The 26,945-nt window shown below is 40.2% G+C and overlaps 1 protein-coding gene across 2 annotated transcripts in view; it reads right to left on the reverse strand.

Moving 5' to 3' along the window:
• Nucleotides 1–2,006: 2,006 nt before the first annotated feature.
• The window catches only part of nfat5b (nuclear factor of activated T cells 5b), a 200,039-nt gene continuing 175,100 nt past the window's right edge, over nt 2,007–26,945 (reverse strand). For both annotated transcript variants that reach the window (XM_041190961.1, XM_041190962.1), the window contains exon 14: nt 2,007–6,599. The gene's annotated coding sequence lies outside the window, so the exon portion shown is untranslated. The remainder of the gene's footprint in view (nt 6,600–26,945) is intronic.

Here is a 26,945-nt window from a genome sequence, read left to right on the forward strand (position 1 = left end):
TAACTGTTACAAAAATTGTAGACTTTATTTTTTCCTATTACTACCTTTGGATAGAAATCCTGGAAGCAATAACTGAGTAGACATTCCGCTTGCACTATTCCTACAATGGTGATGAGATGAAAAGGTTAATATCCATTTCCCTCAATTATCAATTAACAAAAAGTATTTGCTGCTTAGCAATACATAGGTATTTTGTTTATAAGAAACTGCTGAAGGTGAATCAGAAGTGGGATATATATAAAAGCCTGTTTAACTGTTGGGATTTTGCACCAATCTTTTTTCCACTAATCGTTTCTAGTTTAGTCAAAAGCCAGAATGGCTTATATTTATCAGGCTGATTTATGTCCCAAATTGAATTGTATAAGCTATAGTTTATTTTGTGAGAGAAATATATCATTAAACTATCTCCAAAAATTAAAAGTGTAATCATTAAAATTAAGAGCTAGGAGGACAATTCGAGTCCTGACCAAATGGTTGAACATTTTGCCATTGGAGTCCGATAGTTGCCTATAATTGGTGAATTTTGCCTAATCTCAGCAAAACCATAAGATTGATTTGGGTCGAGGTAAACAAGATGCTGTCCAGTGTTACTCTCTCAAATAATGTCTGCTCATGGTTTATCATGTCACAGGCTGTGGACCATCCATGCACTGTCAGGTGGGAGAAGCTATGTAGCAAGTAACCTATAGGAGAAAATTAAAAATGGAAATAAACCAACACAAATACTTTTTGAAAAAAAGTGTAAAAAGTTCTAGTTTAATTGTTACAAGAATTCATGTCAAGATCAATATAAAATCACAAGCAATTCTTGTACTTCTACACTTAATTTTGATGTGCAGAATGTTAGCATTATTAAAAAGGGTCATTATCAGGAATATTCATACACCAAGTGGAGGGCTGACCTCGAAGGAAGCAGATGGTTGAGCTGATTTTATGATCTGCAAGCATTGTGCCCCACATTGGAAATGTGGAATTACTGAACTTAGCATGTGTACTTTTCAATTGAACCACCCTTACAATCAATAGTATAAAATCTCAAATGTTATGAAAATGTGTTGCAAATTTTAAAAAAAAATCTACTTAATATAAAAATAAGATTCAATGAACATGACAGTAGGAAGAAAGCATGGAAAATAGTTTATAAATAGTTGTTAAAATTCTCATTTTCTTGAAAGAGGCAGACTGGATAATTCGTGCAAAGTTTAATAACTCATTCAATTATTGTCTATTCGTGAGTTGCAATAATTTCCTATATCAGCATCTTCCACAAAAATAGTATCTTCTTAAAAATTGAACTGTTTTAGTAATGAAACTTTATTCCATTTAAATGAAAAAATATTCCAGGCATGGAAACTGTTAATACTCTTCATCTTGTCATACAAGATGCCTATCACTTTTATGATAGTCCCAAATACTACTCATTCATGTGTAAATTGAATTCCATTTTTCTTTCAGTTCATGACTAAATAAATTTACTACCAGCCATTGTACAGAAACAAGAGTGATTCTTGTTATTCCAATTCCTTTCAGCACAGTACAAAAAGCGTCCAGATAATGTCAGATGAGCAGCTGTGCATATCTTTAATTACTAATCAGGGCATTTCAAGGTATAATTCTACCAGTAAAGATGGAAAGTGTGTGAGCAAAAATTATGTTACCATAGGCTGCCAGATAACTTGAATGCTAAAATTATTTGTATCCCATCTTTCCTATCCATTCGCTTTTAATTTAAGACTCATGCAAGAGGAAGTATGTTAGTCAAATTACAGTTTGTTCTACAAGTCTGATAATGCTGCTTTAATTAGCAAAAGATGCAGCCAACAGTGGGTATGGATGAATGAAACATACATATTTAAGTGGAAGAACCGAGCACAGATATGGAGAAAGCTGACCACTCCAACAAAAGTCTCTTAATGTGTAGTTTTGAAGGACCCAAAAGAAAATAAAAGTACCTTAAAAATATCAGGTGGCTAAAACTTAAGAAAAACTCATCAAATAAAACCCAACACTGTAGGATATTAATTTAATAAAATAAAATTAATGTCTGTAATTGGCTCATCTTACTTCTCAATTAAATTGAGTTAAACATGTTCAATAAAAAACAAAATTAACACCAATTTGATGTGCACAGTAAGAAATGCAAATATGTAATCTTAATTAACATTATTGCACCTAGGCATCTACAATAATCAAGGTGAACTGGATGTGATATTGTTAAATAAAAATAAGATTACAGGCAATCAAAGAGGAGTTCTGATGGATGTGAAGTGTTACAATGCACAATAAATTCAGGGTTTTGCTCTGCAATATAAATTTACTATTTTTTATATTCAGGCTGCTACTATGCGGTCAGCATTATCAAAGGCAGTAATGGAATCAAAATGGTACAAGACAAAATAATGGAATTAGTGTAAATAGTGAACTCAAAAGATATCAATTTATATAGATTTTTAACGTGTTTTAGATTTCAGCTTTGTCTCCTGGTAGAACAAACACTGGTGAACTCTAATCCAAACAATAAACATACATTCTCATTTAGCATTATATAGATTCTCACGCAAAGATATTTAAAAAAAATATTTAGCCTTACTATTTCACAGTATGCCCCATAAATATTTGATTTCCTTTTAAAACACGTATTTAAATCATTTTAAAAACGGTAGCAAAAGTGCCATTCTGAACTAATTTTGACAGTCTCACAAAGCCACCACAGAAACACGTGGTAAAGTTTATAATTTGATTGTACTCACTCAGTACATATAACAAAATATTATACCATTTCATATATATTTGTGTGTATATACATGTACACATATATATAAAAAATGCAACTTTCCAAAAAAATGAAACATACATTAGATATAAACCATCCAAATCTGAATAGAAATTCTGTATTTAAAATGACTGACCTAAAAGCCGGTCAGGCAACTGAAGCTCCCTTCATAACAAGTAAAGCTTGTACTACCGAAAACCTCTTCAGTGAAGGGAAGTAGCTGCTTACAATTTTTTTTGCACGGCTCAAAATATGCACAGTAAGAAAATAGTTTAAATATTTACAGTAAACAGAAAGAATAATTATATAATTAACTAATTTTTTATAAACATAAATACTTCAAGAAGTACTGTGGACATTTGATAGAAAAAAACATTACTTAAACATTAAGGGGAATTACCGGTCACAATATTTGCTGACTAAAGTCCTGGAAACTCCACTGTTGGAGAACATTTGCCAAGATTTTGACCAAAAGCTTTATATTTCCAAAGGAAAAATAGCTGTTTCGCATACATTATCCAGCTCATCTCAGTAGAAGTGCTAATAGAGTGCAGCAAAAAATGAAAAGCAAGGCTGTTTGTTGGTTAATATACAGTCCTCTCAAGTATTGTCTTACATCCATTTCTGCTTCACTCAGATATGTTTGTCCTTTATGTACAATGTACCCCACGTCCACTCTCAATAAAGATCTATTATTGGGTCTAGATCAATAAGCATTCATTTTGTGTTAGGGTCTAATAACTGTCAATAATTTCTGCTAAAAAGTGACATCATGGTAGTTAAATTTTGCAGTAAGTTGTGTTTTTTTTAATTGGGGGAGGGTAGATTTAATGGCCAAGTATCCTCAATGAGACATTTTGCCACTTCTTCCCAGATTTCTGTAAAAGTACCTTGTAACAAAGGAACCTGCCTTGCCACCTGTAACTTAATACTGACTGGCAACATGATGTTAAGCCAATATTTAACTGTAGCAAAAATGCAATATTTACATTAGATTTGTGCAATACTTAAGTAGCTATTGCAAGTATACTTAAAACTAGAAAAGTATAAAGCTATGGAATACATCTATACTTTGGTATATATTAACATTACAAGATTAATACTGTATCCAAATCCAATTTTAATTTGCATTCTAACAGAGAATGCTAACTGTTGCTATTATATAACAGCAAACAAAATCTGACATTAAATTTACGGGATTAAAAAGTTCATAAAGATCTATAAATTGAGCCTCTAAGTCAGTCACATTTCCAGACAATAATCGGATATACATATATAATATATACACAAAGTGCTTTTACCTTTCATCACTGCAGATGTTGCATTTAGTTTCAGAATGTCATCTTTTCAGACACATAAATGTATAATTAATCATTTGGCCTCTATACCAAGCTATAATCAGTTACTAAAATCAAGAACCACATCTTGTATAGACTGTGCAAAAGAAAAGTTGCATGCAACCCCCTAACACTTCAATAAAAAAATTCAGAGGAAGAAAGTAATTGAGTGGGTTGAAGTACAACTCCATAAGTAGTACTATTTCACAAGAGTATCAAAATACTGGGAATCCCACTGTGTCAGAGAAACAAAAAATAAAATTTTCTTCAATAGATAGAGTGGATGGTTAGATCCGAGCCCTGTAGGAGGCACATGAAATAAACAAATGGTGCTGCCAGCACAGTCCTCTAACCCGAATACACCTCATGCTTTTGCCCTCCATTTTTCAACTTTACAGACAAGGAGAATGGCACTCAGACAGCTGTAAAATAAGGCACCTACTATTTATATCAGGGAGAGAGGTTCCAAATGAAGAAAGTGCACTCTTGAATTACTTGATGGTTACTAGAATTATTTGAAGGGAGCCCTCCATTAATCACTGCATTCACTATTGTAAATTACACCATTCTAAATTTAGGGAGGACATGGAGGGCACCATGTTGGATCTCCTGGTTGTTCAAATTACATATGCACCAGGTTTAACTCTGATTGCTATTGAGATGAATACAGATCACCATGCATCCCATTCCTCAATGTCAATCCTGGTGATTCAGTGCAAATCAAGGATATTATGCCATGTTTGTTTGCTAAGCAACACTGACATATATTTAATCTCGGCATCCAGAAGCAGGAAAGATGGCAATCCCTGCAAGTGGACACAGGTGTAACCATCCAAGCATGTACTTTCTCAGCAGGCGACCCAGCTAGTGGGTCTCTATGAGACTGCTTACATAAACAGTGATCTCTTCTAGTCTTGTAATCCTGTAAAAGTGAATGTAGACTAATCAGTAACTAGGGTGTTGTGTTGTTAAAAGTTTTAAACTTTGCCTCCTGATTCTTAAGTGACACATCTGGTGGACGGATGGCCCGAAAATTCAGATTAACTAGCAAACAAGAGGAGGAATTTACAGGTCCTTTACTAAACAAGTGACACTATAGACGTACTCAACCGAGATAACGGATTACTTAATTGCTGCCAGATAGACTATCCTCTGTTAATGAGTGGAAAGGTCATCTATTTGATTGCTGTTGAGAAGATAACCGTACAATGCAGATGGAATAGGCTACAGACAACGAGCACAGGTATAGAGGACTTTGGTTTAAAATTAACAGGCTCAAGGTAAAGAGATCAAAAAAATTATTTTCCCTTTATGGACTAATGAATGCATCTCACACACACTCTATGAAAGTAACTGGAAGAGAGCTCTGTTCGAGGACAGGATTGGAAGCAACACAGGGAGGAGTTAACCAAAATGATCAAATGCAGCTAAACCTGACATAGTGCTCCAGAAACTCTGTATGTTATAATACAGTGACATGCAGCAAAACTGCAATGTCACCTCTCATGTCAAGGAAGCCACTTCTTTCCATATTCACAGGTAGACTAAGCTGCAGTCACCTATTGATGGACTTAGTGAGCTCTGCCCTTTCAAGAGCTGCTCAATTTAAGAGTGGTGTTCCCTGACAGGAACATGCGGTAAGTTCTCTTTTGTTCTTAAGCTTACCAGTTAAAACAGACTATGAGAAAGTCAACTCAAGATTCATTCCTGAGCTTACAATACACCAGTAGAACAAAGTTCTGTAGGCCTAAAGGGGAGGAAAAGAGAGATTGCTAACCTTCCGACATCCTTTGTATACATTCACTGGGGTTACAGATGTAAAAGAAAATTCAGGATAGACAAAGAATTAAATCCTTGTATCTATTTGCAGAGTGTCTCCATTATTGCTCAACTGGATCCTATCCCAGATGAGTAGACTTGTGTATCTCCTGGCCTGTGCTACATCTTGCAGCTGTGTTGCCAGGGTGCACTGTCTTTTATTATGCCATGGATTTGAATGCTTTGGTGGGTGGTGCTGATGGAGTATTTTTCTGGCTGAAATAACAAATTTCCTTAATTTGTTGTCAGTATTCTTAAAATTTCTTAGCTGACCTTCAATTATCATGGGTTTACTGACTATCATAATAGATGTTGCCTAATTGCAATTATGGCAAAGCATTTTAAGATATAGAAAGTTGATTAATTGTCGATTTGCACTCTATTAGATAGCTTACCTTCTAGGGTGAAATGCTAAGAAATCAAGTTATTAAAAATTTGCATTTATGCGCTCAAAAGTGCACTGGATAATGAAGTTTCATGAAGTGTAATGATTTACAAATGGAGGACAATGACTGGCTTAAAAGCTGAAATGGATATAAGCAATATCAATGCTTTAACTTTTCCTTCATAGCACAATTATATAATCTGCTTTCCCTTCATATGATAGCATTCTAGTTTCACAAAGTTCGATGTTTCTTCATATCTTCTTAAACTTGCATTGTATAAATACTCTAAAGATGAAAAAGAAATAAGTTAATCAATTTCAATGAATCATTACTTGTCATTCCATCTTTAAAAACACTGCATGTTAATGGTATAACAGAAACACAAGTTGAAATCAGTGATGCTATCAAATGAGCATTTAATGCAATTATATCAAATTGCTTGCTCTACCGTTTCGACATTGCCAACAGTAATTTCTTCCCTTCGTCATTTTGTCAAGTGATCCACATCCATAGAAACACTATTAACACAGCTTACATCATGACATTTAGGAGTAAAACTTACACTGACTTCTACCAATCTTACTTCCTTCTCTCAATCATAAAATCAAAATATTAATACTTCAATATTGAAATTACCCAACAGATTAAATTAAGCAATTTTTAGTAAAACAACACAGCAAGGTCTTTGATAAAAGCAAACTACTGTGGATACTGGAAATCTGAAACAAAAACTGAAAATGCTGGAAAAACTCAGCAGGTCTAACAGCATCTGTGGTGAAGGAAACATAGTTGATGTTTTGAGTCTGTATGACCTCTGAAGAAGGGTCATACAGACTCGAAACGTCAACTCTGTTTCTCTCTCTATAGATGCTGTTAGACCTGCTGAGTTTTTCCAGCATTTTCAGTTTTTGTTACAGCAAGGTTTTTCAATGTTTTAATGATTTCAACTCAAAGTGACAGGCAAGTTTGCATTAAGATCAGGTCGGATAGTTTGTTTTCTCTTTCCAAAAGGAAATGCTTTTTGTAGTTTTCTTTCAATGGTAATGTGGGACTCTGAACTATCAATTAAATGTTTACAGGAAATTGGATAATACGTTTATTTCACAAGCAAGGGATACAAAGAAAATACAGAATTGGAATTAATGACAGAACCGTCACTGTTAACGAAAATAGTAAAGCAAGCTTTTGAGCTGTATGGCCCACTCATGTTTCTCTGCACCCATCTACATGGGAAATCATAGTTAGCAACAGTTCATCAGCTGAAAGGGGATAGTAGTTTAAACTGGTATTGGGGAGATAAGTATTGCATTGAATTTATAGCTTAACTAATGAAGCCACTTGATCTGGAAACCACTGAAAAATCAGATGGGCAAAAGTAGCGTAGATGAGGAATTCATAGAATGTTTTTGGGATAGTTTCTTAGAACAGCACATTCTGGAGCCAACCAGAGAGCAGGCTATACGAGACCTGGTATTGTACAACAAGATAGGATTAATTGATAATCTCATAGTGAAAGCACCACTAAGTAGCAATTTGAGGGAGAAACAAGTGCACCCAAGACTAGTACAGATACCTGGAATGAGTGGGTTGTCTTATGAGGAAAGGCTGGACAGACTGGGCTTGTTTCCACTGGAGATTAGAAGAGTGAGGGGTGATTTGATTGAAGTATACAAGATCCTGAATGGCCTTGACAAGGTGGGCATCAAAAGGATGTTTCCTCTTGTGGGTGAGTCCAGGACTAGGGGGGCACTGTTTTAAAATTAGGGGTCGCCCTTTTTGGACAGAGATAAGAATTTTTTTCTCAGGGGGCTGAGACATTTTGGAATTCTCTGCCTCAGATGGTAGTGGAGGCAGGGTCATTGAATATCTTAAAGGCAGAGTTAGATAGATTCTTGTTAGGCAAGGGAATCAAAGGTTATCCGGGTGGGGGGGATGCACGCTGTAGATGGGAATGTGAAAATCGAGACACAAGCAGATCAGCCATGATCTTATTGAATGGCGGAGCAGGCTCTCGAGGGGCTGAATGGTGTACTCCCATTCCTATTTCTTATGTTTTAGTACGTTAAACTTAAACAAAGGCAATTATGATGGCATGAAAGCAGAACTAGCTAAAGTGAACTAGCAAATGAGGTTAAGAAATAGGTCAATAAAGATGCAGTGGCAGGCATTTAGAGCGATATTTCAGAATACACAGAATAGATGAGATGGGAAAGAAAAATTCCAAGGGGAGGGCCTACCATCCGTGGTTAACTAAAATAGTTAAAGACTGTATCAAAATTAATGGAAAAGCATATAATTGCACAAAGAAGGGTGATAGGTCAGAAGATTAGACAGATTATAAAGAACAGTAAGGAATGACAAAACGATTAATGTGGAGGCAGAAAATTGGAGTACGAGAGAAAGATAGTTAGAAATATAAAGATGGATAGTAAGAGTTTCTCATATTTAAATAAAAGAATTCACAAAGTGAGTGTTGGTCTGAGTGCGTCTGGGAATTGATAATGGAAAGTAGCAAGATGGTGGTTGAATTGAACAGGTATTTTGCATTGGTCTTCACTATAGAGGATACAAGTAACATCCCTGAAATAGCTCTAAATCAGGAAATGGAAGGGAGGGAGGAACTCAGAAAAATTACAATCAGGGAAGTGGTATTGAGCTGCAGGCTGACAAATCCCTGGGGCCGGATGGAAAGGTCTCGAAAGAAGTGGCTAGTGAGATAGTTGATGCATTGGTTTTAATTTTCCTAAATTCCCTAGATTCAAAAATAGCAAATGTAACTCCTTTATTCAAAAAGGGAAAAGAGACAGAAAGCAGGAAACTAGAGGCCAGTTAGCCCAACGTCTGTCATATGGAAAATATTAGAAGCTTTAATTAAAGATTTTATAGCAGTGCACTTAGAAAAATTCAAGGCGATCAGGCAGAGTCAACATGGTTTTGTGAAAGGGACATCATGCTCAACTAATTTATTGGAGTTCTTCGTGCTGTGGATGAAGGGGAACTTGTGGATGTACTGTACTTCGATTTCCAGAAGGCATTTGATAAGGTGCCACATCAAAAGTTATTATGGAAAATAAAAGCTCATGTGTAGGGAGATACAAATTGGCATGGATAGAAGATTGGCGAGCTAACAGGAAGCAGTATCGGCATAAATGAGTCTTTTTCTGGTTGGCAGGTGTTACAAGTGGTGTGGCACAGGGAACAGTGCTGGGACCTCAACTTATTACAATTTACACAAATGATTTGGATGAAGGAACCGAACATATGGTCGCGAAATATGCTGACAACACAAAGATAGTTAGGAAAATAAATTGTGAAGAGGACATAAGGAGCCTACAAAGGGACATCGATAGGTTAAGTGAGTAGGCAAAGATCTGGCAAATGGAGTATAATGGGGGCAAATGTGAAATGGTCTATTTTGGCAGGAAGAATAAAAAGGGAGCGTATTATCTAAATGGTGAGAGAGTGCAGAGCTCTGAGATTCAGAGGGATCTGGATGTTCTAGTGCATGAATCACAAAAGGTTAGTATGCAGGTACTGCAAGTAATTAAGAAAGTTAATAGAATGTTATCGTTTATTGTGAGAGGAATTGATTACAAAAGTAGAGAGGTTATGCTCCAGTTGTACAGGGCACTGGTGAGACCATATTTGGAATACTGTGTACAGTATTGTTGTCCTTATTTAAGGAAAGATGTAAGTGCGTTAGAAGCCGTTCAGAGGAGGTTTACTAGACTAATACCAGGAATGGGTAGGTTGTCTTATGAAATAAGGTTGGACAGGTTAGGCTTGTATCCAATGGAGTTTAGAAGAATCGACTTGATTGAAACCTTTAAGATCCTGCGGGGTCTTGACAGATGGAGGTGGAGAGGATGTTTCCTCTTCAGAACTGGGGATCAAGGTTTAAAAATAAAGGGATGCTCATTTAAGACAGAGATGAGGAGAATTTATTTCTCTCAGAGGGTCGAGTGTCTTTGAAACTCTCTTCCTCAAAAGGTGGTGGAAGCAGAGTCTTTGAATATTTTTAAGGCAGAGCTAGCTGGATTCTTGATTAACGGGGGTGGGGGCGGGGTGGTGGGGGGGCGGCAGGAATGTGGGGTTGAGGTTACAATCAGACCAGCCATGATCTTATTTAATGGCTGAGCAAGCTTGGCCTACTCCTGCTCCTAATTTATATGTTCGTATGTATCTAACTACAGATAATCGTTGAGTGATATTTCCAAACTTAATCTGTTAAATAAAACATAAGGGCAGGGCCAGTGATGTGTTGCAGCTGTAGCATGAGAGATTGTTGGACGCATTTGTGACCCACAGCAGCCACATCTGCACTAAGTGACTGCAGCTTCAGGAACTTCGGCTCAGAATTAATGAGCTGGAGTCTGAACTTCGGACACTGCGATGCACCAGGGAGGGAGGAAGTTACCTAGACTTTGTTCTAGGAGGCAGTCACACTCCTTAGACAAGGTACTTTGAATTTGGTCTGCAGCTGTGACTGCAAGTGATGCAGGTATGTGGAAATGAGAAGGTAGACTGGAGGAACCTCAGCCTTTGCAATTGTCCAACAGGTTCAAGGTTCTTGTAGCTTGTGTAGTAAAGGGTCCTATGGCAAGAGAGATCATAGCATGATAAACCAAATTGTGAGAAAAATGGGTCCGTAACTTAAACCTAAATAAAAGCAATTGCAAGGGTATGAAGACAGAATTGGTTAAAGGGGACTGGGAAAAAGGTTAAAAGGGAACATGGTGGATGAGCAATGGCAGACATTTAAGGAGATATTTCCCAACTCTCAACAAAGATACATTCCATTGAGGAAGAAGGGCTAGAAGGATGCACTACCGGGGCTAACTTACGAAATTAAAGATAGTAGCAAATTGAAAGAAAAGACATACAATGCCGTGAAGATTAGTAGGGCAGAAGATTGGGAAACCAGAAAAGGATGACTAAAAAGGGGCAGAAATTGGTGTACAAGAGAAAACTAGCAAGAAAATAAAAAAAACAGTAAAAGTAAGTGAAAGGGAAAAGTAGCTAAAGTGAGCATTGGTCACTTAAGAGGGTGAAACTCGGGAATTAATAACAGAAACAAGGAAAAGCAAAGATTTTGAACAAGTATTTCATATCTGTCTTCACAGTAGCAAACACAAAAAGTGTCCCATAAATAGTGGTAAGCGAGGGGTACTTAAAACAATCACTATCACTAAAGAAAAAGTAATGAGAAAACTAATGGAACTTAAGGCTGACAAATCTCCTGGACCTGATGGCCTGCATCCTAGGGTCTTAAAAGAAGTGGCTACAGAGATAGCGAACGCATTAGTTGCGATCTTCTAAAATTCTCTCGATTTCTGGAAAGGTCCCAGTGGATTGGAAAACTGCCAATGTAATACCTCTGTTCAAGAAAGGAGGGAGACAGAAGGCAGTAATCTATAAGCCAGTCAACCGAATATCTGTCATTAGGAAAATGCTAGAATCCATTAGAGGTAGTAGCAGGAAATGTAGAAAATCATAATATGTCAGGCATTATGTGAAACAGAAATCATGTTTTACTTATTTATTAGAGTTCTTTGAGGATGTAATAAAGGAGAACCAGTAAATGTGGTACATTTAGATTTCCAAACTTAGAGGTTCCCATGCATTTGCTGCCCTTGTCCTTCTAGGTGATAGAGGTCACAGGTTTGGAAGGTGAGGTCAGAGGAGCCTTGGTGTGCTGCTGCAGTGCATCGTGTAGATGTACACACTGCTGCCATTATGCATTGGTGATGGAGGGAGTGAATTTTTAATGAAGTGGATGGGGTGCCAATCAAGCGGGCTGCTTTGTCCTGGATGGTGTCAAGCTTTGAATGTTGTTGGAGCTGCACTCACCCAGACAAGTGGAAAGTATTCCGCTACACTCCTGACTTGTAGATGGTGGACAGAGTTTGGCGAGTCAGGAGGTGAGTTACTCGCCATAGGATTCTTAGCCTCTGACGTGCTCTTGTAGCCACAGTATTCATATGGCTGGTCCAGTTCAGTTTCTGGTTAATGGTAATCCCCAAAATGCTGATAGTGAGGGATTCAGCAATGGTAATGCAATTGAACGTCAAGGGGAGATGATTAGATTTTCTCTTGTTGGGGATGGTCATTACCTGGCACTTGTGTGGTGCAAATGTTACTTGCTGCTGTAAAGGAGAAAGTAACAAAATCTAAATCAGGGTTACCACGCATGTATGTGAATGCATGAAGATTAGTAAATAAGAGTTACAGGTTCAGATTGCCATGTGGAAATATGATGTTGTGGCGATAACAGAGCTGGCTCAAGGAAAGGCAGAACTAGGTGTTAAATATTCTTGGGTACAAGGCGTTCAGAAAAGATAAAAGGGTGGTGATATTGGTTAAGGAGAGAATTGCAGTGCTGGATAAAGAGGATGTCCCAGAGGGTTCAAGGACAGAATCAATTTGGCTAGAGCTAAGGAACAAGGGTGCAATTACATTGCTCAGAGTAATCTATAGACTGCCCACTGGTGAGAAGGATGTAAAATAAATCTACAGGGCAATTGCAGAGAGATGCAAGCATTATGGAGTAGTTATAATGGGGGACTTTAATTATCCAAATGTAAACTGGAGCAGTGGTAGTGTAAAGGGGCAAAAGTTCCTACCTGACACCTGTCATAAGCACACTCTTTCTTCTTTATCTTAATTTCTAATTTCTTTTTCATCCAGGGAGCTCTATATTTGTTTGCCCTGCCTTTCCCTTTGGGTGGAATATACCTTGACCGAACCAATGTGCCCAAACCAATTCTTTTTTTGAAGGTAGCCCATTGTTCAGCTACAGTTTTTCCCACCAATCTTTCTTTCCAGTCCATCTGGCCCAGCTCCATTCTTGCCCCATTGAAGTCAACTCTTGTCCAGTTAATTATTCTTGCTCTGGATTGCCCATCGCCCTTTACTATCATCACCTTAAAACGTACAATACAATGATCACTGTCTCCTAAATGTTTCACCACTGACACTTAATCTGCTTGGCCCACCTCATTTCCAAGAACCAGGTCCAACAATGAGTCTTTTCTTGTTGGATTGGCCACCTACTGTTGTAGAAAATTTTCCTGAACATAGTCTAGGAACTTTTGCCCCTTTACACTACCACTGCCCCAGTTTACATTTGGATAATTAAAGTCCCCCATTATAACTACTCCATAATGCTTGCATCTCTCTGCAATTGCCCTGTAGATTTATTTTACATCCTTCTCACCAGTGGGCAGTCTATAGATTACTCTGAGCAATGTAATTGCACCCTTGTTCCTTAGCTCTAGCCAAATTGATTCTGTCCTTGAACCCTCTGGGACATCCTCTTTCTCCAGCACTGCAATTCTCTCCTTAACCAATACCACCACCCTTTTATCTTTTCTGAACGCCTTGTACCCAAGAATATTTAACACCTAGTTCTGCCTTTCCTTGAGCCAGCTCTCAGTGGTGGGCAAGATTCTAGAAACAATTATTCCAGATAGAATTTGTAGTCAAATGGAAAACTATGGGTTGATAAGAGCCAGCATGGATTTCTAAAGGGGAAGTTGTGCTTAACTAACTCGCTGGAGCTTTTAGAAGAGGTAACAGAAAAGGTTGATGAGGGTAATGTTGTTGATGTGATGTATACGGACTTTCAAAGGCATTTGATACAGTGCCACACAACAGACTTGAGAGAAAAGTTATTGCTCATGGGATAAAAGGGACAGTAGCAACGTGGATACAAAATTGGCTGAAAAATAGGAAGCAGATAGGAATGGTCAATGGATATTTTTCAGGCTGGAGGAAGGTTTGTAGCGGAGTTCCCCAGGGGTCGGTATTGGGACCCTTGCTTTTCCTGATATATATTAATAATTTAGGATCTTGGTGTGCAGGGGACAATTTCAAAGCTTGCAGATGATACAAAGCTTGGCAGTGTTATGAACTGTGAGGAGGATGGTGTGGAACTTCAAGAGGACATAGACAAGTTGGAGGAGTGGGCAGATAGGTGGCAGATGAAGTTCAATGCGGAGAAGTGTGAGGTGATACATTTTCATAGGAAGAACATGGACAGACAATATAAAATAAGGGGTGAAATTTTGAAGGGGGTGCCGGAGCAGAAGGACCTAGTGTATATGTGCATAGATCATTGAAGGTGGCAGGACAGGTTAATAAAGTTAATAAAGCATATAGAATTCAGGGCTTTATTACTAGAGGCATAGAGTACAAGAGCAAGGAGGTTATGCTGCATTCATATAAAACACTCGTTAGACCTCAGCTAGAGTATTGTGTACCGTTCTGGGTGCCACTTTATGGGAAGGATGTGAACACAGTGGAGGAAGTGTAGAAGAGGCTTACAAGAATGGTTCCAGGATGAGAAACTTGAGTTATGATGATAGATTGGAGAGGTTGGGGGTATTCTCTTTGGAGAGAAGGTGGCCAAGAGGAGAATTAATAGAGATGTTCAAGATCATGAGGGCCTGGGCAGCGTAGTTAGGGAGAAGGCGTTCCCACTCGTAAAAGGATCGGGGGGGGGTCAGATTTAAAGTGATTTGCAAAAGAAACAAATGTGATGTGAGAAAAAGCTTTTTCACACAACATGGCTTGGGTCTGGAATGCACTGCCTGGAAGTGTGGTGGAGGCAGGTTCAATTAAGGCACTTAAGAGGGCATTAGATGATTATTTGAATAGAAACAATGCAGGGGTATGGGGAAAAGACAGGGCAATGGCACTAGGTCATAATGCTCATTTGGAGAGTCGGTGCAGACATGATGGGCTGAATGGCCTCCTTCTGTGCCATAAAAATTCTGTCATTCTGTGAACCCAAGCCTGAATATTGTCCGGGCCTTGCTTCATATGGACACAGACTGCTTCAGTATTTGAGTCGTCATGAATGGTGCTGAACATTGTGCAGTTGTAAGTGAACATCCCCACTTCTGACCTTATGTTGGAGGGAAGGTCATTGACAAAACAGCTGAAGATGGTTGAGTCGAGGACACTATCCTGAAGAACTCCTGCAACGATGTCCTGGGTCTGAGATGATTGACCTCCAACAGCCACAACCATCTTCCTTTGTGCTAGATATGACTCCAACAAGTGGAACGTTTTCCCCAGATTGCATTGATTTCAGTTTTACTAGGGCTCCTTGATGCCACGCTTGGTCAAATGCTGCTTTGATGTCAAGGGCAGTAACTCTCGCCATCCCAAAGTTCAGCTCTTTTGTCCACCTCTGGCCCAAGGCTGTAATGAGTGGCCCTGGCGGAACCCAAGCTGAGCGTCAAGTGAGCAGGTTATGGGTGAGTAAGTGCTGTTTGACAGCACTGTTACCGACATCTTCCATCACTTTGCTGATGACTGAGAGTAGATTGATGTGTAGCAATTAGTGGGGTTAGATTTGTTTTGCTTTTTGTGCATAGGACACACCGGGACAATTATCCACATTGCCAGGTAGATGCCAGTGTTGTAGCTGTACTGGAACAGCATGACTGGGGTGAAGCTAGTTCTGATTCAATAGTATTGTTGGAACCCTTTCAGGGCCTATAACCTTTGCTGTATCCAGTGCCTTCAGCCATTTATTTATATCAGATGGAGTGAATCGAACTGGCTGAAGACTGGTATCTGTGATGCTGGGGACCTCAGGAGGAGGCAGAGATGGATCATCCACTCGGCAATTCTGGCTGAAGAACGTTGCTTATGCTTCAGCCTGATCTTTTGCACTGATATGCTGGGCTCCCTTATCACTGATGGGGATATTTGTGCAGTGTCCTCCTCCAATGAGTTGTTTAATTGTCCTCCACCATTCACAACTGGATGTGGCAGGACTGCAGAGCTTAGATCTGATCCATTGGTTGTGAGGTCACTTAGCTCTGTCTATCGCATGCAGCTTCTGCTGTTTGGCACTCAAATAGTCCTGTGTTGTAGCTTCATCAGGTTGACACCTCATTTTTAGGTATACCTGCTGTTGCTCCTGGCATTTCCTCCTTCACTCTTCCCTGAACCAGGGTTGATCCCCTGGCTTGATGGTAAGAGTGGAGTGGGGGATATGCCAGGCTAGGAGGCTACAGATTGTGGCTGTTTACAAGTCTGCTGACCACAGTGCCTCATGGATGCCCAGTTTTGAGTTGATAGATCGGTTTGAAATCTATCCCATTTAGCACAGTGGTAGTGCCACACAAAACAATGGAAAATATCCTCAATGTGAAGACAGGGCAGTCTCCACGAGGTCACTCTTTCCAATACTGTCACGGGCAAGTGTGTCTGCCACAGGCAGACTGGGGAGGATAAGGTCAAGTAGGATTTTTCCTTGTTGGTTCCCTCGCCACTTGCCGAAGACCCAATTGAGCAGCTATGTCTTTTAGAACTTGACTACCTCAGTCAGTAGTGGTGCTACCGAGCCACTCTTGGTGATGGGCTTTGAAGTCCCCACCCAGAGTACATTCTGCACCCCGCCACTCTCAGAGCTTCCTCCAAATGGTGTTCAACATGGAGGAATATTGATTCATCAGTATGTGGTAACCAGCAGGTGGTTTCCTTGCCTGTGTTTGACCTGATGCCATGAGACTTCATGGTGTCCAGAGACAACATCGAGGACTCCCAGGCCTCCTGCCACTGTGCCACCACTTCTGCAGGGTATGTCCTGTCCCACCAATCGGTGGGACCCATCCTGTCAGGTAGGATATACCCAGGAAGCCAGGAATGGTGATGGTGGTGTCTGGGACATTGTAAGATACAATTACATTAGTATGACTATATCAGGCTGTTGCTTTAGTCTGTAGGACAGCTCTCCCAAGTTTGGCACAAGCCCCCAGATGTTAGTAAGGACAACTTTCTCGGGCCAACAGGGCTGGGTGTGTTGTTATTTCCAGTGCCTAAATCGATGCTGGTTTGGTTTCGTTCCTTTTAGGCTTCGTAATGATCTGATACAACTGAGTGGCTTGCTAGGCCATTGCAGAGGGCATTTAAGAGTCAACCACATTGCTGTGGGTCAGGAGTCATATGTAGGCCAGACCAGATAAGGATGCCAGATTTCCTTTTAAGGACATTAGTGAACAAAATGGGTTTTACAACAATCAACAATGGTTTTGTGGTCACTGTTAGGCTAGCTTTTAATTCCAGATTTATTAATTGAATTTAAATTCCATCAGCTGCTGTGGTGGGATTTGAACCCAAGTCACCACAGCACTAGCCTGTGCCTCTGGATTACTAGTCCAGTGACATTGCCACTACGTCACCGCCTCTCCGTGTAAAATGGCAGGGAGATTTCATGGAGAATAAACAACTAACACAAAGCGGTTTGTAGGACACAGAAGCAGCAGCACACCTACTCAAAGACAGGAAAAGAGCAAAGAGAGCACAGTAGCCACCATTACTCAGTATTCTCACTGTGGCGGGGAAAGGCTGCAATGATGCAAAGACTGTCCCAAAAAAATGCGGAGTGCCATTTCTGTAAGAGAGGACATTTTAAATCTGTATGCCGCAGCCAGAAGCTCCTAAGACAGAAGTTTAAAGACAAACCAATTAAAACAAACAGCATTCAAGATGCAAAAGACAATGGGAGAAATAACAGCATAGAAACAGAAAATAGGAGTAGGTGTAGGTCATTCTGCCCTTTGAGCCTGCTCCGATGTTCAATATGATCATGGTTGGTCCATTATCTCAATGCCATACTCCTGCTCTCTCCTCATACCCCTTGATGTCTTTAGAGTCTACAAATCTATTTCCTTCTTAAATATATTCAGTGACTTGGCCTCCACAGCCTTCTGTGGTAGAGGATTCCACACGCTCACGACCCTCTGAGTGAAGAATTTTCCCTTCATCTCAGTCCTAAATGGTCTACCCCATATCCTGAGACAGTGTCCCTTTGTTCTGCCTCCCTAACCCCCCAACCACAACCAGAGGAAACATCATGGCTGCATCCAGTCTGTCCAGCCCTGTCAGAATTTTATATGTTTCAATGAGATCCCCTCTCATTCTTCTGAACTCCAATAAATACAGGCCTTGTCAACCCAATCTCTCCTCATACAACAATCCTGCCATCCCAGGAATCAGTCTGGTGAACCTTTGCTGCACTCCCTCTGTGGCAAGTATATCCTTTCTTAGGTAAAGAGACCAAAACTGCACACAATATTCCAGATGTGCTCTCACCAAGGCCTTGTACAGTTGCAGTAAGACATCCTTGCTCCGATACTCAAGTCCTCTTGCAGTGAAGGTCAACATACCATTTGCCTTCTTAACTGCTAGCTGCACTTACATGCTCGCTTTCAGTGATTGGTATAAAAGGACACCCAGGTCCCTTCATGCATTAACATTTCTCAATCTATCACCATTTAAATATTCTGCCATTCTGCTTTTCCTACCAAAATGGATAACTTTACACTTATCCACGTTATACTGCATCTGCCATGTATTTGCCCTATCATTCAACAAGTCTAAATCACCCTGAAGCCTCTTAACATTCTTCTCCCCACTCACATTCCCACCAAGTTTTGTGTCATCAGCAAACTTGGAAAAATTACATTTGGTTCCCTCATCCAAATCATTGATATATATTATGAATATCTGGGGCCCAAGCACTGATCCCTGCAGTACCCCACTAGTCACAGCCTGCCACTCTAAAAAAAAAATACCTATTTATTCCTACTCCCTTTTTTCTGTCTGTTAACCAATTTTCAATCCACATCAATATATTACCCCAATCCCACGTGCTTTAATCTTGTACACTACCCTCTTATATGGGACTTTATCAAAAGTTCTGAAAATCCAAATACACCACATCTACTGGTTCTCCCTTATCTTTTCTGCTAGTTACATCCTCAAAAAAAAACTCCAGTAGGTTTGTCAACCATGATTTCTCTTTCATAAATCCATGTTGGCTTTGTCTAATCCCAGTGATATTTACCAAGTGTTCCTTTATCACTTCCTTTATAATAGACTCGAGCAATTTCACTACTACTGATGTAAGGCTAATTGGTCTGTAATTTCCTGTTTTCTCCCTCCCTCTTTTAAATAGTGGGGTTACATTTGCTACCCTTCAATCTACTGGGATTGTTCTAGGATCTAAGATGACAACCAATGCATCTACTATTTCCATGGCTACCTTCGTGAGTACCATGGGATATAGATTATCAGGCCCTGGAGATTTATCGGCTTTCAGTCCCATTTATTTCTTCAGCACTATTTTTTACGAATCGTCATTTCCTTCAGTTCCTACTTCTCACGAGACACTTGGTTCGCTAGCATTTCTGGGAAGTTATTTGCGTCTTCCTCAATGAAGACAGAACTAAAGCAGTTGTTCAACTGCCCTGCCACTTCCTTGTTCTTAATTATAAATTCTCCTGTTTCAGCTGTAAGGGACCTACATTTGTCTTCACTAATCTTTTCCTTCTTACATACCTATAGAAGCTTTTACAGTCCTCTTTTATGTCCTTGCAAGATTACTCTCATACTCTATTTCTACCCCTGTTAATCAATCTCCTGGCGCCCACCTTTGTTGAGTTCTAAATTGCTCCCAATTCTCAGCCTTGCTACTTTTTCTAGCAATGTTATATGACTCTTCTTTGGATCTAATACTATCTTCTAACTTCTTTTGTTAGCCATGGTTGGGCCACTTTTCCAGTTGTGTTTTTGCATTAGAAAGGAATGTATAACTGTTCCAATAGTAGCCATTGCCTGTCCACCATTATACCTTTTAATAAAGTTCCCCAACCCAACTTAGCCAACTCACACCTCATACCTTGGTAGTTTCTTTTGTTTAGACTTAGGACCCTAGTTTCAGATCAGACTGCTTCACTTTCCATCCTAATGGAGAATTCTATCATCTGCCACAAAAGTATAATAATTCTCATAATATTATTGTAATTTATTGTAAAAGTAAGTTAATAGAGGGGTTTGGATAGCGTGCGTTTGCGTGTGCGCGTTTGCGTGCGTGTGTGTGTTTTTGCGTGTGTGTGTGGTTTAATTGAATTGGAGGCAGCTGGTCTGGAGGCTTTGACTCATCAAAAGCTGATAGGTTTGTGAGGTGAGGTGAATTCGCAGTTTTAGATAAATCAGGGTAGTTAGAATTTCAAAATGAAGATAGGATGTTACACTTAGCCAGAGAAGCTCGGCCAAGCAGTGTGTTTATTTTGCCTAAAGGTTACTGACAATATTAGCAACATGAATAGATTTATATTATGAGAAAGGTAAAGTTCCAAAGACATATGCGTACAATGGGATTTACATTAAAAGGGAGAAACATGTATAAAAGGAGAATGAGTGATGTGTCAGGTAAGGTATTGTAAGATCTAACACAAGTATGTGAAGCCTCCGGTATTTGTGCATTAAGCCTGCTGAGTACGGAAACCAAAACTGGAAAAGGCCACTTTGAATTCTATTGCCCAATGTATTGTGTTGACTTACCTGAATCTGTTTAAATCTTTTTGTTTTTAATGTTGCCTTAATGGGGGTGTATCTGGAAGCCAGATTAATTAGGACTTAATATTGTTGTAATTTTTATGTGCTTTTATGTGCTATGTATGTGCTTGAAATCTTTTATTTTTTTAATAAATGTTAATTTAGTTTACTAAAAAAAAAATCTCTAGAGTCTTGGTGGACTTATTACTACTGAATTCAGGGCAGGCATCTTAAAATAAAATATAAACTGCAAAGCCGTTGTGACCACGTGATCAAGTTTACCCCGTGGATTTGATCCACCTGGCATGCACCATCTGCCGCGTCATAACAAACTAGGTGCTCCTTGCGGGATTTTTAAAATTCCTTGATTGGTTTGGAGTTGGTGTGTCTTAAGGGTACGTGCACAAGAAGCACTTTGAATTCAGCAGTTGGTGTGAGGGATTTTTGAAATGCTGAGACTGCAAAAATGGCTGTATTCATGGCTAAAACCTTTTTGGAAGTAGAAGATATAACTCTGATTGGGTTATAAAAAGTATCTAAGGGTAAGTTAACAGTTGCCGGATAAATTGCAGTTGAGCTTACCTGTAGCGGCAAAGAATGCAGACATAGTTGAAGTGATAGAACAGCATTTAAAGTTGGAAGTGATACCTGACACCAGTGAGCCACAGGTGGAGATAGTGAGACTTCAGTTAGAAAGGAAGATGTTTGAATTTGAACAAGCAAATGAACCAAAAAAACTTGAATTGGGGGCAAAAGAAAAAGATTATTTCAAAAAGAAACGGAAATGCAAAAACTTGATCTCCAGGGGAAAAGTTCACAATGAAGGGGAGAGAGAGAGAGAAGGAAAGGGACAGAGAGTACTGACTTCAAAAACTGGACTTTAAAAAAGAGACATCAGATGCTCAGGAAAGTTCTGATGGTGAAAAAATTGTTAACCTAAAACCCCGTGGGAGTTGTTTAAATTTGTGCAAGCTCTTCTGAAGTTTGAAGAAAGAGATATGGAGGTGTTCTTTATTTCATTTAAGATAGCTAAACACATGAAATGGCCACAAGAAAACTGGCCATTGTTGTTACAATCTAGGTTAATGGGTAGAGCACATGAGGTTTATGCTTCACTGTAGGAAGAAATGTCAGTGGACTATGATATGGTTAAAAAAGGTTATTTTGAGTGGATATGAGTTGGTTTCTGAGGCATACAGGCAGAAATTTAGGAATATAAGAAAACAGCCTGGGCAAACTTATATTGAGTATGAGAGAGTAAAACAAAGTAATTTTGACTGGTGGATACAGACATTAAAGATAGAGACAACATATACAGCTCTTAGAGAAGTAATTCTTTTGGAAGAATTTAAAGGTTCAATTCCTTCAGTAGTGAGAGGATTAAAATGGTAAGACAAGCAGCGGAGATAGATTATTATAAGTTAGTTCATAGATCCAAGCCTTTTTCTCATCACCCTTTTAAATCAGAGAAGGATAGAAAGTGGGAAGCTGAAGGGAAGGTGGATAGTCAGGGAAGAGGAGGAGTAGGTGGAAATTCCCAGGAAGTTTTCTCTCAGACTAAAAAAGGTGCTGAGAGTAGAAGTGACACTCATAAATTGAGGTGTTTTCATTGTAATAAAGTTGGGCACACAAAGTCAGTGTTAGAAATTACAGGGAAAATCTGTTGGAATTATTGGAATGCAGAAAAGTTCTGGAAGTAAAAGTACTGTGGGTTCCAAGGTTCAGACATAGGAAAAACCAGTGGTTTGTGTACATGTCAAACAGGAAGAATCAACGGTAAGTAAAGAGGTTGGAATGTGTTCACAATTTACCCAAGGGGGTTCTGAGGAGCAGGTTCCAGAAATGTTTAAAGGTTTTGTATGTGATGGGGAAGACTTTCTGTATGTACAGGGTGGAGTAGATAGATATTAAAATTTTAAGGGACACGGCAGCTAGTCAATCCTTAATGTTGTGAGATAGTGATATTTGTTGTTCAGAGGAAGTATTGCAGGAACAGGTGATAATAAGTGGGGTCATGGAGATGCTAAACTTATTCCATTGTGGAAGGTAAATTTAAAGAGTAAGTGGAAAACAGGTGAGGTGACTGTTGGAGTAGTGGAAAAATTGTCCATTGCAGAGGTACAATTTATTTTAGGTAGTGATATACCTGGCTCACAGATGTGGGTGGTACCTTTTGTAGTTGAGCAACCTGTAGAAGTGTTTTCAACAGAAGTGTTGCAGAAAGCCTCCTGGATTGTTTCCAGATTGTTGATAACAAGATCACAAGCTCACAGGTTGAAACAGGAAGAACAGGAAGCTAAAAGGCAGGAGAAAGGTGTTGAAGTTCAATTAGCTGACACTGTCTTTGATAACAAAACAAAAACAGAATTACCTGGAAAAACTCAGCAGGTTTGGCAGCATCGGCGGAGAAGAAAAGAGTTGACATTTCGAGTCCTCATGACCCTTCAACAGAACTAGATGAATCCAAGGAAGGGGTGAAATATAAGCTGGTTTAAGGTGTGTGTGGGAGGGGGGGTGGTTGGGTGGGGGGAGAGAAGTGGAGGGGGTGGTGTGGTTGTAGGGACAAGCAAGCAGTGATAGAAGCAGATCATCAAAAGATGTCACAGACAACAGAACAAAAGAACACATAGGTGTTGAAGTTGGTGATATTATCTAAACGAATGTACTAATTAAGAATGGATGGTAGGGCACTCAAGGGATAGCTCTAGTGGGGGTAGGGGGGAGCATAAAAGATTTAAAAATATTTAAAAATAATGGAAATAGGTGGGAAAAGAAAAATCTATATAATTTATTGGAAAAAAAAAGGAAGTGGAAAGAAACAGAAAGGGGGTGGGGATGGAGGAGGGAGTTCAAGACCTAAAGTTGTTGAATTCAATATTCAGTCCGGAAGGCTGTAAAGTGCCTAGTCGGAAGATGAGGTGTTTTTCCTCCAGTTTGCGTTGGGCTTCACTGGAACAATGCAGCAAGCCAAGGACAGACATGTGGGCAAGAGAGCAGGGTGCAGTGTTGAAATGGCAAGCGACAGGGAAGTTTGGGACATTCTTGCGGACAGACCGCAGGTGTTCTGCAAAGCGGTCGTTCAGTTTACGTTTGGTCTCTCCAATGTAGAGGAGACCGCATTGGGAGCAACGAATACAGTAGATTAAGTTGGGGGAAATACAAGTGAAATGCTTCTGCACTTGAAAGGAGTGTTTAGGCCCTTGGACGGTGAGGAGAGAGGAAGTGAAGGGGCAGGTGTTACATCTTTTGTGTGGGCATGGGGTGGTGCCATAGGTGGGGGTTGAGGAGTAGGGGGTGATGGAGGAGTGGACTAGGGTGTCCCGGAGGGAACGATCCCTACAGAATGCCGACGGGGGGGGTGAAGGGAAGATGTGTTTGGTGGTGGCATCATGCTGGAGTTGGCGGATATGGCAGAGGATGATCCTTTGAATGGTGGGGTGATAAGTGAGGACAAGGGGAACCCTATCATGTTTCTGGGAGGGAGGAGAAGGTGTGAGGGCGGATGCGCGGGAGATAGACCGGACACGGTTGAGGGCCCTGTCAATGATCGTGGGTGGAAATCCTCAGTTAAGGAAGAAGGATGACATGTCAGAAGAACTGTTTTTGAAGGTAGCATCATCGGAATAGATGCGACGGAGGCGAAGGAACTGAGAGAATGGGATGGAGTCCTTACAGGAAGCGGAGTGTGAGGAGCTATAGTCAAGGTAGCTGTGGGAGTCGGTAGGCTTGTAATGGATATTGGTGGACAGTCTACCACCAGACATTGAGACTGAGAGGTCAAGGAAGGAAAGGGAAGTGTCAGAGATGGACCATGTGAAAATGATGGAGGGGTGGAGATTGGAAGCAAAATTAATAAATTTTTCCAAGTCCCGATGAGAGCACGAAGCAGCACCGAAGTAATCATCGATGTACCGGAGAAAGAGTTGTGGAAGGAGGCCGGAGTAGGACTGGAACAAGGAATGTTCCACATACCCCATAAAGAGACAGGCATAGCTGGGGCCCATGTGGGTACCCATAGCCACATCTTTTATTTGGAGGAAGTGAGAGGAGTTGAAGGAGAAATTGTTCAGTGTGAGAACAAGTTCAGCCAGATGGAGGAGAGTAGTGGTGGATGGGGATTGTTCGGGCCTCTGTTCGAGGAAGAAGCTAAGGGCCCTCAGACCATCCTGGTAGGGGATGGAGGTGTAGAGGGATTGGACGTGCATGGTGAAGAGGAAGTGGTTGGGGCCAGGGAACTGGAAATTGTTGATGTGACGTAAGGTGTCAGAGGAATCACGGATGTAGGTGGGAAGGGACTGGACAAGGGGAGAGAGAAGGGAGTCAAGATAACGAGAAATGAGTTCTGTGGGGGAGGAACAAGCTGACACGATCGGTCTACCGGGACAGTTCTGCTTGTGGATTTTGGGTAGGAGGTAGAAGCAGGCCGTCAGAGGTTGGGCGACTATCAGGTTGGAAGCTGTGGGAGGAAGATCCCCAGAGGAGATGAGGGCAGTGACAGTCCTGGAAACAATGGCTTGATGTTCAGTGGTGGGGTCATGGTCCAGGGAGAGGTAGGAGGAAGTGTCTGCGAGTTGACGCTCAGCCTCCGCGAGGTAGAGGTCAGTGCGCCAGACAACAACAGCACCACCCTTGTCAGCGGGTTTGATGACAATGTCAGGGTTGGACCTGAGAGAATGGAGTGCAGTAAGTTCAGAGAAAGAGAGATTAGAATGGGTGAGAGGAGCAGAGAAATTGAGACGACTAATGTCGCGCCGACAGTTCTCATTGAAAAGATCAAGAGAAGGTAAGAATCCAGAGGGAGGGGTCCAGGTGGAGGGAGAATATTGGAGGTGGGTGAAAGGATCCGTTGAACGGAGAGAGGACTCCTGCCCTTTGCAGAATACCTGCGGTCTGTCCGCAAGAATGACCCAAACCTCCCTGTCGCTTGCCATTTTAACACTCCATCCTGCTCTCTTGCCCACATGTCTGTCCTTGGCTTGCTGCATTGTTCCAGTGAAGCCTAACGCAAACTGAAGGAACAACACCTCATCTTCTGACTAGGCACTTTACAGCCTTCCGGACTGAATATTGAATTCAACAACTTTAGGTCTTGAACTCCCTCCTCCATCCCCACCCCCTTTCTGTTTCTTCCCACTTCCTTTTGTTTTTTCCAATAAATTATATAGACTTTTCTTTTCCCACCTATTTCCATTATTTTAAAATTTTTTTAAATCTTTTATGCTCCCCTCACCCCCACTAGAGCTATACCTTGAGTGCCCTACCATCCATTCTTAATTAGCACATTCGTTTAGATAATATCACCAACTTCAACACCTATGTGTTCTTTTGTTCTGTTTTCTGTGACATCTTTTGATGATCTGCTTCTATCACTGCTTGCTTGTCCCTACAACCACACCACCCACCCACCCCCGCCCCGCCCCACCACTCCCACACACACCTTAAACCAGCTTATATTTCACCCCTTCCTTGGATTCACCTAGTTCTGTTGAAGGGTCATGACCAGGTAATTCTGTTTTTGTTTTGGATTTCCAGCTTCCGCAGTTTTTTGTTTTTATCTCTGTCTTTGATAAGATTGCTCAGGAAGAAAAAATGAAAGATAATACAACTGAGGTATTTATCTCAATGTAGAGTTACAGAAAAAGGATCCACAAACAAAACAGTTATATCAGACAGCTTACTCAAAAATAGAGGCAGATTGTATTTCAGAATGTTATTACCTTAAAGGTAACGTGTCAAATTGTTCTATCATTTGGATATAGAAATGAGATCATGAGAAAAGCTCATGAAATTCCAATGGGAGGACATTTAGGAATTAGAAAGGCACAGGTGAAAATACAAAAACATTTTTATGGGCTTGGATTTTTAGAGATATAGTCAAATTCTGTAGAACATGATAAGGAAACCGCAAGCAGTGACTAAGCCAGCATCTTTAATTGCAATTACAGCATTTGTAGAATCTTTTACTAGGGTCATGATTAATTGTGAAGGACCCCTCCCTAAGGCTAAAAGTAGCAATCAGTATACTTACCGACAATAATGGATGTGTCTACAAGGTTTCCTGCAGTGATACCTTTGAGAAATATTACCCAAGGGGGTTCTGAGGAGCAGGTTTCAGAAACGTTTAAAGGTTTTGTATGTGATGGGGAAGACTTTCTGTATGTACAGGGTGGAATAGATAGATATTAAAGTTTTAAGGGACACGGCAGCTAGTCAATCCTTAATGTTGTGGAATAGTGATATTTGTTGTTCAGAGGAAGTATTGCAGGAACAGGT

This window comes from Carcharodon carcharias, chromosome 7 (assembly GCF_017639515.1).
Source record: "Carcharodon carcharias isolate sCarCar2 chromosome 7, sCarCar2.pri, whole genome shotgun sequence".
Lineage (NCBI taxonomy): Eukaryota > Metazoa > Chordata > Chondrichthyes > Lamniformes > Lamnidae > Carcharodon > Carcharodon carcharias.